Here is an 18,668-nt window from a genome sequence, read left to right as displayed (position 1 = left end):
AACTAACTTTGGCTACATGCTGTTCCAGGAAGGGAAATGATTCATTTTCAAACTTAAATCTTCGCGGACTTAATTACTATAATACAGAAATTGCAAACCGCGTGGAAAACTTATTATCAAATATTTCCCTGTTAATAGAGCTGTATTCTTAGGGGATAAATTCCAACAAAAATAGTGAGTCTGTTTTGAAACTCTAACAACAATAGTGAGTTATGTGTTGAAATCTGGAATGTAATCAAGGTAAAGAGAAAAGGAAATGAAATTATCACTCACGTACGGGGTGGGTTGGGGGGTGAGGGGTGGGATGTATACTGTTTTTTTTGTTTGTTTGTTTTGTTTTTGCTTTTGTTTTTGTTTTTATTGGTGGTGGAATATGGGCACTGGTGAAGGGATGGGTGTTTGAGCATTGCGTAACTGAGATATAATCCTGAGAACTTTGTAACTTTCCACTTGGTGATTCAATAAAATAAATTAAAAAAAAAAAGAAATTTCAGATGTTTTAGTTGTACAAATCTCTAAGCTAATATGAAGAGATAGAGTATATACTGTTTCACAAATTATTGACTATGGGTTATTTTTTCTTCTTTTATATTTTTTAGGAAGTATTATTCTACAGAGAACAAACTGACAAATGACCTAATTGCAGCCTTTCTCTCAGGTTGGTTATCTTTTAATTTAAGCATATTATCAACAAAGATTAGGGTACCACAGTCAAAAGAATAACTTTCTGGTTTCATAAAACACATGGAACTGTAGTTGCTTAGCTTATTAGTTCTTAGTTCCTTCTAAACCACCTATAATCTGATCTTAACCCCATATCACACACCAGTGATTCTGAATCAGAGATAATGGGAAAGTTGGCATATATGTTTACTGATAACAAGGTAATATTTATGCAACATCCCACCTTATATGACCCAACTTCTATTTTCTGGGAGAATTTTGCGAAGGTAACTCAGTTTTGCAATGGTTGCTTAATTGAAAGTCATTACTTTGTATAGCACAAATAGTGTAGAACAGAAGCAATTAACCAGAGTTCCAGTTGAAGACCTATATTCAGTTCCTTTTAAAATTTTTTATAGTTTCTGGGGTTGGGACTACAGAGGTGACGACTGTGTCAAAGAGGTCATAAATAAAACCACTTCCTTGGATAACTAATACATAGTGTTATGATTTTTTTAGGGCCCATACTATTAGTTTTTGATAAAATAGTATGTAAATTCATACAGGAACTCATTTAGAAAAATGATTTTCATATAAACTTTATGGTAATACTATATTTTTCTTCCAAGGCTTAATTGAACAGTTTTAATACAAAGCAAAATAAGTAAAAATAAGACCCACATTCTTCTGTAAAGCAGCAGTTTGCAAAATTGAATTATGTGATACTTAATGAAAAACCATAATTTTTCTATAGGTGGAAGAACAGAGAACATAAATTATTTGTCAAGCTGTTCAGACCACATATTTAATTTAAACTTTTCAGCTTCTTCCAGAGGTCTTAATAAACCAGCAGGCATCAACTCTTAACCATGGGTGATAAAGGCAAGAAAAGTCTCAAAGATTATCAAATATGCTTCTGATCCTAAAGATACAGACCAGGATTTATAGTTTTATTAAGAATAAAAATGAATCACCACAAAGTAACATTTTTCTCTAGGTATGATTATTCGTCACACAAAATTTTTGAAGTAACTTTTTTTTTTTACTTTTTTGGTCACACCCAGCAATGCACAGGGGTTACTCCTGGTATTTCACTCAGAAATTACTCCTGGTGGTGCTTGGGGGCCCATATGGGATGCTGGGAGTTGAACCTGGGAAGGCTGCCTGCAAAGAAAACACCCTACCCGCTGTACTATTGCTCCAGCCCCTGAAGTAACTTTTTAGGTAGCCACAGAATGTAAAAAAAAAAAAAAATCACATCCTATATCATTCATGGCCAGATCAGGTAAATTTTTAGCTGGATTTTGAGGGATGAATAGGACTTGAGAGTTGCAACTGAAAAGAAAAGATATTCTGATTGGAAACATTAGTTAAAATGAACACACAGAAGTAAAAAAAAAAAAAAACAAATTATTAGCTAACTTATTGAATGGTGAAAGACCTGCTCTATTGAAGACAAGTTTTGTGGCAAGGAGAAAGAATAAGAAGGTACGAGAATTGGACTATGATGTTGGGTTCAATGGAAAACATCTTCTTTCCATAACTCAGAAAATAGAAAAAAAATTTCAGGTATAAACATCTAGGTGACAGAGGTAAATAAGCAAACTTTGTAGCTTCAAAGGTGGTGATAATTATACTTGGGCAGAAAAGAGGGACAGAGGAGAGAAGAGAGCTTACTGAGAATCATGGAATGTTCTGCTAGGAACTGTCATTAATTAATATTCACCTTAGATTTAAGAATTTAAAACAAGCATTGATGATTTAATTTCATTCATGAAATGAATAAACGGGCTTGTGGATGTGCCTGCATTCTCACATTCTCTGATAAAGCAGGGCTCAGGGTTGCTGTGGGGGATGAAGATAAGACGCAGACTGTGAGGGAGTTCCCTCCCTTCTCATAATTAACTTCTGAATCTGTTGTGCCTTGTAGGGTCTAAATTAAATAGTGTGCAGGGAAAGTTTGATTACCAATCTCTTTTAGCGGCAGTGATGGCTAGGATATTTTACTATTCTATTTAATATTTTTTTATCAATCCTTTAAAATTAAACTTTTGATCTATCAGACTCTACATTTTCCTATTGTATTGTGTTGTGTTTGTGTGTGTTGTGTTTGTGTTTGTGTGTGTGTGTGTGTAATTTCATTCTTGACAAATTGCTTTAGCTCCTGGTGCAGGGATGTTTGCAGTTAGCTGTGATTGAGTGCACATGTTAAATTCTCCATTGACTGTCCTTTATTGTCCTCTGCCAGAGGCCCAGGTGCTAGGAGAGCATTTAATGGCTGAGTCATACATGTCCTGTGACTCCCTTGCTGACAGGCCACCACTCTTTTGCTGCCAGTTTTTTTCCTTCTTGACCACTTCTTACATAAAAATATAATTGATAACTGCAGTGCTACCCTTTGCCACCCTCGGTGATCTCACATAGCCCCAACCTAGTCAGGGAACTAGTTACTTTGATTTTAATAGTAGTTTGCACACAGGGCCTGTGTGTGGAAGATAACCCAGGTACAGGTGACATGGAGCATGGAGTGAGGATAATTACCTGAGTAATCAAGTAGAAACTCCACTTGGACCCCTTTACAAGGGAATCCAAGGTAGTTTACATTGCTAATTTTTAAACTATAAGATTTAGATATTCAGCACAGGAATTCTTGGACACAGGCAATCTAGAATATAAAAATGGGATACTACATGCTTAAAAAAAGAAAGACAACACATCTGTTCTCACATAATGAGGGCTTGATTATGGGAAATTCATCATGAGTAGCTGAACAATAATCCATTGAGGAGAAGTGGCATCGATCTAATATGAACCATAAATAGATATATAGGAAATGCTTTCAACTTCAAGTTGTATGGTAACAAATTCCAATTTATCAGCAAAATATATAAACCCTGCAGGATGATAAATCTGTGTAGAGCTTAGCCAGTGGACCATAGAAAACACAAATTGAATATCCAACTCTGAATGCAAAGTGATATAGCTCCAGTGAATAATCCTACAGATGAAAAAAAACTGGATTAAGCTAGTCGCTATGTGGTTAGAGTGACTAGATCTCTTAAAACACTTCCAGAAATTCTTAGGCAATCTTATTGCAAGGCTTGGGAACCACCATTACCAGGAGTGGGGCTGGAGGCACATGTGGAAAATAGACCAGTCTCCAGCACTGCCCTCACTGGTATGTGTTGGATATCATTGGTTTGTCCTTTCCCCCTTGCCACTAGGAGCTTAGGTTTATCAGTCACACCCATCAAAGTGCTCCCGAGTCACTCCCATTCTTTTGTTTATCTGTAACCAATTCTACCAGTTTATCTGCTCTTCCCTTAATCAAACTCTGTTAATTGGTAAGGTCAGAACTTCCTAGGACACTGAATATTATAACATTGCCTTTCTCTCCTCTTTATGCCTTTTGAATAATTTACTTTAAAGCTATGTCTTTTTTGTATGGACACAAGAAGACAATATTATGTTTTTATAACTTAAGACTTAATTGGCCTCGATATTCCCTCCTGGGCATCTGCTCTCTCCACTTAAGCCTCAGTTGCCCTCAGTTCCTAGCACCCCAAAGTAGGGTCCCCGACGTGGGACGGGAAGGATCCAGGGCAAGCAGTGAGTTATGTGCTACCCTGGCATCGAGATGGGCCTGGCCAAAGTGCCTAATTCTTAACTATAAGTTAAGAGCTTGATCATAGACAAATGCTGTCATGATCCAATAGTAATTATGAGACTGGGACCCTGCCAGGGATGGGAAAGACTGATCTGGCCTGAGCACTGTAGTCTGAGATTGAGATGGCCCCAGGAGAGCAATTCTATAAGCTTTAATGCATCTCTTATTGTGTCCATACAAAATGATTAATATTATGAATTCTTATATGTTTGCTGGCTGAGGAGAAGAGAAACACATTCATGGGACTCTGCCCTTGGGTGGGTCTTCCTGCTGAAAGAGAGATTCTGTCCTAGTGAAGGCATTCCCCTAAGAGATAGAACTATACCCCCTATGGATTGTAACCACACCTTTAGATAAGCCCCAGGCTGCTGGGGGATGGGGAGATTTAAGGTAGCTGCATGAGGGGGCAAGGAGAGAGTTCCAGAGGAGAGTGTATAGAGGGAAGATTGGAATAAACTGCAAGTGAGACCAACCATCTTGGCTCCGTTCCTTCCTTCGCCTGCCACATCTTCGCCATCAACCTCCCCGGGGTGGGGGAAGCGGCTGGAGGCTACCGAACTCGGGTGGCGGGAGAGACGGCTGCTGCCCTAGGCCCTGTGCCTGGCTCGGTGTGGTGAGGCATCCCTTTCCTCGCCCGAGCCCTTTCTTTTTATTTTTGTGTTTTACACAGGTATGGGCGTCTATGGCATCAGCAGAAAACCTAGTGACAGGCCACGATGGGACTGGCCAAGGGTACGTCCTTTTTTTCCTTTCGTAGTGCAGACTCATTTCAAATTTCAGAGAATTCCCTAACACAGATGTCGTGGTGACAGATAGAAGTGAAGAATGATTTCAAGCCATTTCCATTCCCCTTTCTTTTTCTTTGTTAGTTTTTGGGGGAGGGGTGCCGGGGGTGTTGGTGTAGGACCACACCAGAAGTACTCAGGGGTTAATCATAGCTCTGTACCCAGGAGTAACCACTGGTGTTGCCCAGAGAACCGTGTGTGGTGCAGAAACCTGGTTAGCTGTATGCAGGGAAAGTACATTATCATCCCTTGCACTCTCACTCTGGTCCCTGAGACCATTTCTTAGAAGTATGAAGGAAGCAGCTTTCCATTCGAGCTTAACTTGAGTTTCCATTGAGTTTAACTTTGTAATATCTCCTCACCAGGGCTAATCTACCTTGCTATCTGAGGAAGTGTGAATTTTGAACTAAGCAAGTATAGTTCACACCAAAAGAAGTGTTACTTCCTTGGTTTTGGTATACTTTCTTAAGAATGTTTATGTTCCTTTTCCCTACACTGGAGTAAACCTGAAGTGGTTCTAAGGAAAATCATGGTATTTTAAGTCTGATAGATATATATTAGGTACGTTAGTGTGGACATTTTCTTTTTTATTTCTCCTTTTATAAGTCTAGGAATGGGTACAAAAGTTGCAGTGTACAGCATGAAGTAGGTATTCCAGAGACGGTTGTCAACTTCACACTATTGTCATATTTCCACACAACTGAGAGAAAATTTGCAGCACATGAAAGTCACTAAATACCCATATCTTACATTACAGCCCTCTAGGGAAAATAATTGGATAAATGAAGCCATTGAATTTATTCCAGCCCCTAAAACTATCCTAGGAATCAAGATTAGACTTGAAGAGTTACTGACCATCTAGTAAACATATTTTCTATGTTTCATCTATGCCCAGATTAGAACCTGGATAGAAACATGAAATATCTCCCAGTGTGTGATAAATATATACTGCTCTTTCTTCACTGGCATAAAAATAGGTGTTTATACAATTTTCTGTGTATTCACACATTTAATAATACTGATATTTTGAGTTTTTGTGATTCCTCTGACAAAATTTCTGCTTCAAAGTGATGTAGAAACTGAAAAAGAGTCACTGAACTGAGGGTATCGATAGATATTTGGATACCTGAATTCTCTAAAATTAGCATGCTGGTATGTCTTCTCTCTGGATAAAAAAATATATATGCATACAAGAAATAAAAAGAAACTATGTCCTATAAAATTAGCTATTTTCTGTGATTAAATAATCCCACTTTGAACTTTGACTCTGACATTGCTAAACAAAGTATTGGAAAGAAATGAGTATAACTGGTGCTTATGAACTGGTACAAACCAATTAAAGCACAGCAGGGTTTTTAAACCAACGCTACAGTTTACAATAGTTATGTTCTGGGCATTAAATATTACTTTCTGAGTTTCTGCTTATAAGGAAGACAATATATATATACATATATATATGGAAAACATTAAACCAGATGGAAGGTTTGTTAATAAACAAACAGACAAATGTGATTGACTCAAAAACACTTTGGATTCAACTCGGTAAGCCAAGTAAATAGGCTCTTTTTTAAAAAATATGCAACAGGGATCTCATTTGGATTATTAATATTATGTCCCATCAGAGGAAGTTCTATAATATAGAAATTTTTCCAGTTTTTAAATGGAATTAACATAAGTAGTACTCTGTTATGCTCTTGCAGTTCAAAAATCTAATTTTAAAAGATGAAAAAGACCTCAATAAAATAATAGCATTCTCACACACCTATCCCTCCACACATGCCTGCTTTTAAGTTAACGTTGCTAACTTTTACTGAGTTTTGCTTGTGAAAGTCAAGCACACCAAATGTCTTCTAATTGAAAGCTAACTTTCTGAAAAATAGAAATCAATCTCTTATCTAATTTCTGTATCAGAAAATTGAGCCTCACTCAAAGTTGACAATGGCTTATTTGAAGTGAAGGGGACAGTGAATAAATGTCCTGTAAAAATACCTTTCCCCGAAACTCTTTTTAAAACCAAAATGAAGACAAAAATTATATCTGCATAATCACAATTGATTCTGTAGGTGAAGATCTATTTTAGCAATAGTGACACCTTGTGGCTATAGCTGCCTTGGCTTAATAGCCAGACAGGCTAAAAGTGAGAGGCAGAACCCATAGCAATATGAACAGATCTAAGCGTCTGTGGGATCATCATTCTGTCATTTTAGAAACAGCCAGAGATGAAAAGAGTCAGAGCTGTGTTTTCTCTTCTCTTTCCTCCCCAGTTCTCTTTGATTTCTATGATAAATTAAGCAAATGAGTTGTATCCTACCCCACCCATATCTGAAATAAAATTGTACATTTTTAAATGTACATCCACAGTGACTCTTTGATGTTACAAAAACACTGATGGGCCTTAATTTTAAAATTCTGGGAGACCCTCTGCTGATTCCTTTCATGTGTTTTCAGAGAGAGATTTCAGATGCTTCTTAATGAGATGGGAAAACACACATTTGGATTTTTTTTTTCTAAAACAGCTGAAGTGATATTGGATTATTGGAAGATAACAGAACTATTGTCATTTGAAGAAATATCTGGAAGGAAATATTTAAAATATATAAGGGAAAATAGGAATTTTATAACTGACAATATAGAGGTGAAAGTAGGATTTGAAAAATAGCATCTTAGCAATTTTTTATTATAAAACCAAGAGCATGTATTTGATCCTCTGATTTTATAGGGAGTCTAAACATTGTGAAAAATTCCATTTGGGTTGTTGAAGAGTGAAGAGTTGAGAAGGCAGATAACTTGCTGTATATCTTCAAGGTTTGAAAGAAAGAGGAAAAGAGGAAGAACGGGGTCAGGGGACGGGAGGCGAGACCGAAATGTTGCAGAAGTGCTGTGGCTCAAAAGGCAAAAATCCAAGAAGTGGAACATGAAAATGTCTGCTATACTGCAGCCTTGTCAACTCTCAGAGCCAATTCTGCCAGTCATGGGATGAAAAAGAATATTGAAGGGAGGCAGGAGATTCCTACAAGACCCGAAAGCTGACAGAAAAGCCCTTTACTTCAAATTGGCTTTAGTGACCTACAAATACACCTGTCATTATTAAACTCTTAGTCTCTAGAGGGTAAAGGAAGAAGAGGTGGGGACCTTTAAACCAGAGAAGAGCGAAACTGGATACCAAAGAGAAATGAGGCTGCTTAGAAAGGGAAGAATGAGAGCAAAGAAGGAAGCAAGTTGACCAGGGTGAGTGGGCAGTCACACAGGAAAAAGTCAACTCTCTCTCTCTTTCTCTCTCTCTCTCTCTCTCTCTCTCTGCGTGTGTGTGTGCGCGCGTGTGTGTGCGTGTGTGTGCACGTGTGTGTGCGTGTGCGCACGCGTGTGTGTGCACGTGTGCGTGCGTGTGTGTGCACGTGTGTGTGCGCGCACGTGTGTGTGTGTGCGTGTGTGTGTGTGTGTGTGTGTGTGTGTGTGTGTGTGTGTGTATCTGTGTCTCCTTCACTTCCTCCTGGCTTGGCTCAGATGTCACACCTGGTAGACTCAGGGGACCTATACCGTGCCAGGGATCAAACCAGGTTACCAGTGTCAGCTGCATGCAAGGCAAGTGCCTTACTGGCTTTGCTCTTTCTCTTGCTGGCCTCCGAGTAAGTTTTCTTTTCAAATATCTGACCAAAATCTGCGCTCAAAATTTCTCGATGAAGTTAAGGATTAATGAGCATAGAAGGCCAACGAAGCCTATGAAAGCTTTGATTTGTTTCTATTGGTATGTTCTATCCCTCACCTCTGTTCTCCAACAGTATCTCACGTGATTTGTAAGCCCTTTCATATTTATACCACCAGCTATCCCTTCAACTAAATAATGCTCAGCAAACACCAGTCTAGCACCCACTGGGAGACAGATAGGCACAAGACACTGGGCTATAGAGAGTATGAGTCACACATAACCGTGTTAGCAGCTCACCGGGGAGTCTTGGAGAAAGAACAGTGAGTGAAATCCTCTGAATTCCCTCCTTCCTTCCTAAATTGCTGTTTTTTTTTTCTTACTGTGCTTACTCTTGTTAAAAACAACTTCTTTTGATGTGAACTTAAAAAACAAAAAAAGCAATTGCTTTGTTCCCAAGATAGATCCAAATCTAAGGGCAGAGACAGTGCTTAGCTCTCTGTGTCTCTATACCATTCCAGGACCACTGAACCCAATAAATGTCCATGAAATGGTCATGTGAATTATATATTGAACTGGAAGTAGGATTTATAGCTGTTACTTCCATTCCTAAAGTGTAATAATCAGCCATGAGACAGAGGGAGTATTTTTTTCTGGATGACTCCTGACTGGGACAGCCAAAGTTCAGTAGTGAAGAGATTTAATAAAAAGGCCATCAAGTAGAGTGTCATGGGGAAACAGAGGCCAATGGGTAGATAACATCATGTCTGATTAAGAGACCAACAGAAATAAAGAATGGACTTGATCAAGGGCTGTGGTAGGAATTGCCTGTCTTCAAACTTAAAGTGATTACTCTTTTACTTTTTCTCTCTCCCAGCCCACTGCTCATGCCCAGTTCTTTTGGATTGTTATTGAAAGTGTCAAATTGCTTTCTAAAAAGTAATTCGTCTATATTGGCTAGAAAAAAAGCAATATGTGATAACACATTCAGAGATGAGAAAGTCCTTTTGTGTTTTTGAAACAACAAAAGGGTGGGGGGATGCTTTCATGATTCTTCCTCAGAAAATGAAGGGCTTTTTATTAAAAAAAAAAAAAAAAAAAAAAAAAACTACCAATTGCCAGAAGTAGCCACTGCTTTGCCCCTTAGTCAGAGGCAATGGGTGGTTATGACCTGTGGGGAGAAAGAGCTTGTCGGTGAATTCCTGATATTGCCTCCCAGTGCTGTATTTACCCATTGATGCTTTTCTGAACTTATTTCCAGATCTGGTCTCTAAGACTCTCCTTATCTTTAGAAAAACACAAACTAATAAAGTTAGTTCATTGGGTTTTAAAAGTATCTCAAAGGCTAAAAATGGCCATGCAGGGAATAGCAAAAAGCCTGAATACCTCCTGTGTCTTCTATTGGGCTAAACAGGGGTATGAAAGCCAAATTCCTTCTGATCTTTTATGATAAATCATTCCTCTGTGTTAGATGAAACTAGTATAAGAAAATCCTGAGATTCTGTGTGTTGCACTGTCTCTACCTTCCGAAAGAACTCAGAGATATCTCTACCCTGTACTGACTTGTACAGCTTTTTTCTCTGAGATTGAATGCTGAAGTAATTGTTTTCCTTTAGCATTCTAAGTATCCTTTAGTGTCCTAAAGTCTTTGCCTATAATTAACAGAAATTTTTTTTAACCAGTTAAATTGGTATTTAATGAATTTTAAATGATTATTAAATAGTTTCTTTAATGTCCTTTTCAGGTAGTTTGTAATGTCATTTCTAGGCTTCATGCACATTATTTTGTTTATAAACTATTAAATAGTAAATGTACCCACTAGAAAAATGAGACTCTTAAACAGTAATAGAGTTGAAAAATAAAAATACCTCCTATTTTCTCTTCTCTCTGTCTCTGTATTTATATCTTTCTCTGTGTCTGCTTTTTGTGTGTCTTGTGTCTATATCTGTCTCTATCTGTCTCTCTCTCACACACTTTCCCATGTTTTCTGAATGTCCCAAGGCATTCACACCTATACAATATCTTATAAGACATCTATACTGCCTCTTACAATGATTGCACTGTAGCAATGTAGCACTGTTGTCCCATTGTTCACTGATTTGCTTATTAAAAAAATAAGCCTTAGTAATTGGATAGAAGAATTAAGCATTGGAAACTAGGAAAAGTTTTAATTTCCCCTTACTCCTGAGACCTCCACTTTGAAATGGATTTATGGGGAAACTACTCTTCAACACAGGTACTATTTAGGAATTTATTTCCTTATTTAGCTCAACTTCTCACTGATTTCCTGATTAACACACCAACTTAGAGGAAACAAAACTGCTCTGACTGAGCAAAATGACAGGTACACAAGTCCCAAAATACCTCAAAGTCCATCAATGAAATTTACTTGCTTATGGAAAGCACAAATCGTTTTCCTTCTCAATGAACAGGTGGCAAAGATGTTTTTTTTATTGAATTTTCATTTTAAGATAAGAAGGTATGTGAGACAGTGATTTATAAGCATCTAGTTGGGATGGTTTCTGTGACAGTTACTTTGGTGAAATTTCCTACTAGAAAGCTATGACAGCCTTTATCAGAGCAAAACAAATGTAAATGACAAGTCACAGGCAAAGGAAAATCTGCAGTTAACAGAAAAAGGGGGAAATGTACAGAGAAACGCTAGAAGAATGATTGGAATAGTCATAGATATTCTTCTCTTCTAGTTATCTTTAAAGGGATGTGAAGTATTAGAAGCACCTCATTTGGTTTATCTCCTTATATCAGAGATTTGCATATTGTCTAGACAAGTAATAGATTGGCTTTCTACTGATAACATTCCTATTTTCTGTTTTTTTGGGATGATTTTTATTTTTTAACTAATATAAGCATTAGAATTAACATTTTATGAGGAATATAGGCACACAGTTTTTAAAATTTTGGTTTATATGTTGCCAGTTGAATCCAATAATTTCCACATTCTTGTTGAGTAACAAAATGTAGCTAATTGATCTGATATCTATCATGAGAATAAAAATACAACTTATTTAATGGAATTGTCATGAAGATAAAATGAGATGATAGAAGTGAATAATTTGCACTTACCATGCGGCATGAAGTTAGTGCTGGAGAAGAACAGAAGACAGAAAACTAGGTGACTAATGTCTTTCTAGTCTCCTAGATCCCAGCTATTCACCACTGTTTTAAAAGTCAAATTCTACATATACATAGCATGTACAAATTTTGGTTCACAAACTTGAGTGTACAAAAATTATTTTTCTTATATCATTCGTCAGTATTGTTTAAAACTGTTACTCAGTTAATGGTTCTTCTTTCTTTCTATCTCTCTTGGTTTTGACAAAGTTCCAAAGTTTACATTGTGGCTGGAAATGGCTAAGGCTGCTTAGATCATATATATATATATATATATATATATATATATATATATACACACACACACACACACACACATGTATACATATATATGTTCAATACATCCCTTATGTTACTGGCTCCTCATAATTTTTGTCTTTGCCCTTTGAAATTCTCTGACTTAACTCCATCTTACTCTCTTAGGTAAGAGCATTTTAGCTCACACTGGGACCCCCTGCTAAGAGCCCTTGCTTGATTTGGCTCAGAGATTGTGAGATTGCTCACACCCTTTGTCCTGTTCAAAGCTCTCACTTTTCTCACCCTCTGGAGTCCTCAAAAACAACTGATTGATTAACGCATTTCCTTTTATGGTTTGGGCTTTTGGGTCCTTTATTCCACTCAAAATCAGAATTCAAGGCCTATAGGAACCACAAACTTTGGTTACCTGTTTCAAAAAAGGCAGAAAGAAAAAGCTTAAAGATAGAGGAACAAAATATTTCAAGTAGTTATTCTTCCTCAAGTTCAGGACACCATCAGTTTTCTTTTGACTGGGAGGCAGTCACCACGAGATGCCTCTTTAAGGCGTATCTAACTTTGAAAATATATCTTTTAGGGAATATACTGTAAACACTTCTTCTGAATTTAATTATTTGTTCATCTCTAATCCTTCTGCTTTATGGGTTCACTTTCCTCTCCACAAACTACTGTCACCCAGGACTAGTGCTCTATTTCAGTTTACCTTTCCCTTTTCACCAAATGAATTTGCCTTTATGTACTCCCTAAGGAGAATTTTTTAATTTTCAGTCACTGGAAAAAAGACTGTCTCCTCCAACGCAGTCCTTTCTGATCTTCACATTCATCACTTTGTTTATTACAAGTAGCAGTATCATAACCCTAGTGAAGGTAATGTCTAGATCACATTTTAAAAAATTATTTACTGTTATAGTTTAGGTAACATGATTACAATAAAATGTTTTCATTTCAAACTTACTATACTGTCACAAACTGGTGAATGTGGTACCTCCCATATTTATTTTTCTTAAAACTGCATTAAATATTTGAGGAATGGTATGGTTTCATACAAATTGTAGTAGAACTTGTTCTAAGTTCTAGAATAATGTCATCAGTAATTTGATAGGTATTGCATTTAATTTATATAATATTTCAGGTAGATGGACACTTTACCAATATAAGTTCTCCCAGTTCATGAGTATGGAATATTTGTCCATTTTCTGCTGTCCTCTTCTATTTCTATCAATAGTGGTATAAAGTTTGCTATACATATTTTTCATGTTCTTTGTCAACATGATAAGTAGATACTTGATGTTGGGAACAATATAAGATAGAGCCATGTGTTTTTATTACTTTTTATTAATTTAAAATAGAAATACAATAGATTTTGTATATTGATATTGTAGTCCTCTGCTGGACTGGTCGATTGTTTCAAAAAGACTTTTTAGTGGAGTCTTCAGGTTTTTCTATATACATATATTATCATGCCTTCTGCAATTAGTAATAGTTTAACTTTTTCTTTCTCAATTTGGACACTCTAAATCTTTTTCTTACCTGATTGCTATGACAAGGATGTCATAAACGATACTGAATAATAGTGGAGAAAAAGGGAGATTCCCAGTTGATATGAATGCATAGACAAGATTGAGAAGTATTGGTGGTGAGGTGAAAAAGCTAGTAGTCAAATGACTAAATCATATAATACTGCCATTTATTTAAGTTAATTATTTTACTCTTAAGTCAAGAGCTGAAGTTTTATTTTATGGGATTTCAAGACTTAGCTATATATATGTATATATATTATATATGTATATATACACTAGCACTCCACAGGGATGAATGGAGACGTTACTGGCACCCACTCGAGCAAATCAATGAACAACGGGATGACAGTGATACAGTGATATATATATATGTATATATATATATACATATATATATGTGTGTATCTGTGTGGGATTCTAACTCTCCTACAACCAAAAATGTTTAGGTTTCTTTATTAATTCTTCTCATTTTCCCACTTCCCATCTTATTATCATTGTTTTGTATTCTATTCATTTTTTAAGCAAATTAAAGGCATTTTTGGAACATGGAGAAGTTAAATAATCAAGTCATTAGAAGAATAAGGTGGAATCTCTATCTACAATATACTATATCTATTCAATTCTAAGGAAAATATTATAAAATTTCCATTTTATCTTATCATACAACTTATTTAAAGGACTATTAATTGCTGCCTCCTAGCTAAAATATCATGCTGAATTTAGCTTAAAATATTAAAAGAGATGAGACCAGTGAAATAAAGTAGCTCAATGGCTGTAGGATTTATTTTGCATGCAGAAGTCTGATGCTCAATATTCAGCATTGCATGATTTTCCTGAGCTCCTCCAGGAAGTGACTCCCAAACACTAAGCCAGGAGTACTACCTTAACAGAACCTGGTCATTCTAAAATAGCAATAAAATAAATAAAATAGAAAGAGATAAAAATAATTGGCTTACACAAAAACTTTGAAAAATCTCTTTCTCTCTTTCCATATATCATATATGTACATAATTTAGTTTCCCCAACTCTTGGTTTGTTTAAAATCTTAGTACAGAGCTAAATTTACTGATTAATCTTTTATAAAAAGAAATTTTATAAAGGGAGGAAATATATCAAAATTGAATATATTAAAATTGAATTATTGAAAGAATATAGTCACGTTTATTTTTTAATCTGGAGCTGTGAGACTGAATAGAATGAATCTGAATCACATAATTTAAGATATATGTACAGTCAGAACTTCCCCCAATATAGTCAAGTTTTGTTTTTGTCTTTGGGCCTACTTCGAAGGGCTCGGCTCTGGGCTTACAGGACTTACTCTTGGCTCTGTGTTCAGGGTTCCCTCCTGGCAGAGCTCAGGGGGTCTCTAAAAATGCTGACAATCAAACTCAAGTCAGCTATGTGCAAGGCAAATACCTGCTATATTATCTCTCCAGCTCCTATATCCAATTGTCCTATTGATACTTAAGTATATATAGAAAAATGACATAACATCTTTTATTATTGATCAGATTTAGTTCCTCAGAACCCAAATTTACTACTAAAATTGAATCAAGGTAGAGATGGACTGACTGCCTTTTCAACATTTCAAAGCAATAGTAAACATATAAAGTATAATCTCACACATAGCAAAAGAAAAAACTGATATTGCCAAAACTTCGATATGAAGAAGCATTTTACTTGTTACAGTTCATATGTTTAAATTTAATATCTTCCGTATGTAGTTTGCACTGAACCTCCAATACCTAATGTTTTGGTTTCCTTTATGCTATGTTTAAGAATAAATCTAAAAACTATTAGAAAAAAAATACCTCTGATAAACCTAATAAATGATGTTTTTCAGAACAAAGCAAAAGAAAAAAAAAAACGGACATTTTTTCCAGGCAGGTAACTGCGGAGACATAAAAGCTTCTGATTTTATCGCATTGCAGGCATGCTGGCAAATTATAAGGTTGTAGGAAATGTCACAATGTCTTTGTGTCATGGTCTCTCCATTCGTAAAACACAAATGAGAATATCTGCTTTTCTCTAGCTGATGTGGAATTTATGCAATATTGAACTCTATTATATCTAAAGAAGGAAGAGTCGTCTGTAGTCATTAATCTATGCGATAGGAACTTCACAAATATCTAAATTATATACATTAGGAGTTAATAGAGATTTTTTAAAGCTCATCAGTCTCCTGCATATGTACCAATTTGTGTATATATATGACATTATTTTAAAAATTACAATGGCAAATTTAAAGATGGATTCATTTTACCTTGTATTTTATCTCATAACCTCTGGGATACAGCACATTTCTATTTCTCTGAATTGCTTTTTGTAAATGGCCTTTTTGAATAATTCCACAGGATAAAGAGGAAAATAGTCTCTGGCATTAGTACCATGATCAGGTACAAAATGTACCATTGAAAACCTAGTTAAGCTGCAAAGGTTGAACCTCTAACTATAAATTAAATGAGAGACATCAGTGCCCATATGTTAGTCAACTGGGGATGCTCTTATCAGAGCAATCTTTGTACACATAACAAGCTTGTTTTAATGCTACCCACAGCATGAAGCTGATTTCTATTTTGCATTGTAATAGATTATACAACTTCAATTTTCAATGGACATGCCCTAACATATTGGGTCTCTTAGGAGACATAGAAATAGCACTGACAGGGAGGGGCAGAGGGCTAAGCAGTATCGTGCAATATTTAAAACATTTTTTCTTAGCAACCAGCAAACCACAATTACCACAATCACCACTTCCTGCTGTCAAAAATTAATAACAATTCCTATTAGAGAGGACTATTATAAAATGACTATTTATTCCATTTCTGAAAGATATGTGAATTCACACACTGGTTTTAAGATAAAATATTTAACTATTTATGTATGAAACATGTTGCTGTGTAGTTTTGCTTTTTATAGCAATAAATAGGGAAGGGAGAATGAATCATCAAGAAAACAAACTCTGCATTGCACCAGCAGAAATCATGATAATACTTTTCCTGATATTACGTCAGCTTTTGTAGAATGGTTTCCAGGAACTCACTGATATAAACTGGAAATTATTTTGTTCAAACTGACTGATTTCCTGGGATTTAGGGCTTTTAGTGCTAAGATAAAATAAGTCCCAGGTACTTAGCTAAGTAGCAACAAGAAATTTTTCACTTAAAATCAGTGTTTGCCTTGATCTCAAATAGTGTAAAACCATGTTCGGTATCCACTTACCAACAACTGATAGTTCTGCTGCTTCACTTTTATGGAATTTAAAAGGAATATTAACAGTTTTGCGATTACCTGACCATTATACTTTCTTAAATTAAAACAGATTAATTTTATTTTTCTTCATCATTAAAAAACATTTATTCTTGAGTTTATGCAACAGTCTCTAAGATGACTGGCAGACCTGCTAATGTGGTTTCATATGACACAGAAGAGAATCCAGCATATTGATTTGGGTTTGACTAATATTAACACAGAATAATGGTTGATTCTCTAATAATGCATTATTTTAAGACTAGACATTGCACACTTGAAAACTGTACTGCATCATAGTAGAATATTTCAAGAGGATTTTAATTCAGGAGGTCATGAAGTAAAGTTGCCAATTATGAGTACTAAATATTGTGGAGAAAGTAGAAATTTCCACCATCAATCACCTAAGTAGTGTCTATAGGACAGAGAAAGAACTCAAGAAGAGACTAAGAAATTCAAACCATGAACATGTCCAAAACACTCCTAGAGAGATGATAATAAGAAAACTGCCTATTACTGGCAGAGTCGCATTGATAGGTACATTTAGGTAAGTTGTTTTGAATGGGACCAGTTCTAGCACTAGTCCAGGATGTTTCTCTTCCGTACCTCCCACCACCCTGCCACTAATATTGTAAAATATTGCAACAACCTGCAGGTTGGTCTAAGCTGGACTGTGAAAATCTATGGAAAAGGGCTCTTATCATACATGGGATGAAAGTCTACAGAGATATTTTTCAAAAATACCACTATTTTACAGAAATTAATGAAGATGGGATTTAAAGCTTCTAATGAAGCTGAAACATCATATAAACTCAGTTGCATGAATAAAAAGGTATATATGCTTAAATAAAGAGCATAGACGTTAAGAACAAATAATACCCTTAAAAAATCAAATAGTCAATGAGTACTGCTATATTGATTTTAGTTTAAAGAATTAACTAGATAATAACTTAAGAATTAATTACAATTAATAGTTGTATTGTCTCTACAAAATAATAATTTAAGAATTAATATATCACAATAAATAGTTGTACTGTCTCTATCTACCTTAATGTTTTCCATTGAAGTCTTTGCTGCCTGTTCTGCCAAAAACAATATACAGCGTGGGAAGTAAATTCTGTCAGGAGATCTGCTCTTTACTTTAGCTATAATACCCTAAGCTCCTAGTTCTTCACTTGCTGGTCATAAGTAATCTATTAGTAAAGAGGCTAAAGTGGGCATGTTTTAGTACTCTTCCCTTTCTAACACTATTTTATGACATAACATCATGTACTTGTTTTCCTATTCACCAAAGCAATTAATTTGATGAGTAATCTAACAGTCATTAAGTATTTACAATGTCTCCCACTTTTAACTTTGTAGCAAAAACTGAATTAACAGTTCCATCTGATATCCTTTCATACTTACACATACCAAATGTATTGCATTTATAATGAAAAGTAAAAGCTTAGAAACAATTCAGGGAAAAGTAATAAATGCAGAGAGCTCAATTATAACAAGATGTAAGTATCAGAATGGGACTTAGAAAAGTAAAAAGGTAAAAGAGGATGAGGAGGCTCATAATGCCATGGAACTGAAAAAAAATACTAGTTCAGCAGGGAGCTAGATTTGAGTCGCTGATGAACCCCTGACAATGTGCTTTGATATGTACTGAGTGCCCCAGTAGGGTACCATGATAATACTTTTGGTTTGGGGTAGGTATTTTTATATTAAATATACTTACTATAACTGGAACTCTTAGCCACCATTCAGGT

The sequence above is a fragment of the Sorex araneus genome, chromosome 1 (assembly GCF_027595985.1).
Source record: "Sorex araneus isolate mSorAra2 chromosome 1, mSorAra2.pri, whole genome shotgun sequence".
Taxonomy (NCBI): domain Eukaryota; kingdom Metazoa; phylum Chordata; class Mammalia; order Eulipotyphla; family Soricidae; genus Sorex; species Sorex araneus.
This window is presented reverse-complemented; position numbering follows the sequence as displayed.